Here is a 1790-nt window from a genome sequence, read left to right as displayed (position 1 = left end):
GCCATGTGCTGGTCCCGAAGGCCGTAGTTACCTGGGGCAGGTCGGGGAGCCCATCAGGGACTGGGGTGGGGGGAGAGCGTCCTCCATGTGGAGGCCCCTGTCAAGCCCCAGGATGGCGCAGGGTGGGTCCCAGGAGGCTGTTGAATGAGGTGCTGGAGGGGGTGTGGGGCTCAGGTAGGGGACCAGGAGCAGGAGGGCCAGGCTGCTCATCTTTCTCCCTGACACCGTCCCTCTTGTTGTCTGTCTGTCCTACGACTCTGTGTCCCCTGAGTCACCACCTCAGTGTCTCATCTTCTGTCTCTCACTGGGTCCCTGTCCCCGCTCCCTGGTGTCCCTGGGTCCCTGTCCCCTCTCCCTGGTGTCCCTGTTCCCTGCTTGGATGACTGGCAGCCTCTTCTCTCGCTACAGCTGCCAATGGACTTCTGTGTCTCACTGTCCATCCCCAGCTTCCTGGTTCTGGGAATAGAATCCTGGGACTTTCCAGGGGCTGTCAGGAGTTGATTGGGATTGAGGGGTGCTGAAGGGCCCCTGCCAGGCTCCCCCATTTCCAGCCCAAGGCACCCAACACACCTGGCAGGTTGGCGTCCCCAGTGCTGAGGAAGCCTAGGGGCCCGACGCGGTAGTTGAAGGTGACGACGATGACGTTGCCCCGCGTGGCGATCTCCTCCCCGTCGTACAGGTAGTTTTTGAGGACATTAGCCCCTTGGCCAGAACCCATGAGGAAGGCTCCTCCGTAGATCCAGATCATGACAGGCAGGTTCCGGGAAACTGAGGCAGGAAATGAGCCCGGTGATCCCAGGTGCCCCCTACCCATCCTCTCTGGGTGCTTGTTTCAGGGAATTTCAGCTCTGCAGCCCATACACAGCCAAGGGGCTGGGCAGGGCTGGGCCTCTGGCTGCCTGGGCACTTTCTGCAGGTTTGGGGAGCTGGAGGGCACAGGGGGGCACACCTTCCTTCTTGCCCTGGGGGACCCAGATGTTGAGGTAGAGGCAGTCCTCCGAGCCATAGGTGTTGTCCTGGGTGATAGTGGCTTGCAGGCATCGCTTCTTGAAGTCCTTGGCCTTCAGGGTCCCTGTGGGTGACCAGGGGGCCTGGTATGAGGATGGTGGCCTGTGGGGACCCTATTCAGAGTACACCGGATATTCCAGGCCACTCTGTGTGTGGGAATCTTAATCAGGGTATCCAAGGACTATACACAAGTGCAAGGTCACAGTAATCTGTGTGTGTGCGCGCAAGCATGCCCTTCTATAACCCAAAAGACTGGCAAAAGCCTCTTTTGTTTGAGTAGGATAAGGTTGTTACTGGCCAGCAGGCGCGGCTGCTCGGTGAGGCTGTAGCTCTAAGGATGGCTTCTGGATAACTAGCTCCTATGCAGGAAGCTATGCTTTGAGAGGAAGATGGATTGTTGCCCAGCCGGTGTGCAGCTACCTGCTGTCTGGGACTTTGCTTTGAAGAACTGTTTGTCTATGGCTCCTTGTTAGCAATGGCCATTAGCTTGACAGTAAAGATTCTCTCATACACCCACAACTTCTCATGGCTTCTCCGTCTACCACCCGAGGTCCAATTAGGTCCAGCCCCTGACAGTTGGAGTGGAGCAGAAGATAAAGGAGGAACGGAGTTCCCAACAGTGAGTACAGCCAGCCGGGTTCAAGGAGGACCTGGCTCTGACACCTGGTGCCGTGAGGAGGATTCAGAGGTATGAGCGGCTACGGAGCGGGTGCTCCCACACCTGGCATAGTCGCCAGGATGGAGCAGTGAATCCTCTCTGACATGCCCCCCCCCCCCCCCCA

At 58.4% G+C, this 1790-nt stretch overlaps 1 pseudogene; it reads right to left on the bottom strand.

Annotated features, from left to right (window-relative positions):
• The window catches only part of LOC102417349, a 9748-nt pseudogene that overhangs the window by 5421 nt on the left and 2537 nt on the right, over nt 1-1790 (bottom strand).

The sequence above is a fragment of the Myotis lucifugus genome, unplaced genomic scaffold (genome assembly GCF_000147115.1).
Source record: "Myotis lucifugus unplaced genomic scaffold, Myoluc2.0 scaffold_565, whole genome shotgun sequence".
In the NCBI taxonomy this organism is placed as follows: Eukaryota; Metazoa; Chordata; class Mammalia; order Chiroptera; family Vespertilionidae; genus Myotis; species Myotis lucifugus.
The sequence above is the reverse complement of the archived record's forward strand: the minus strand, read 5'-3'. Positions and strand labels throughout refer to the sequence as shown.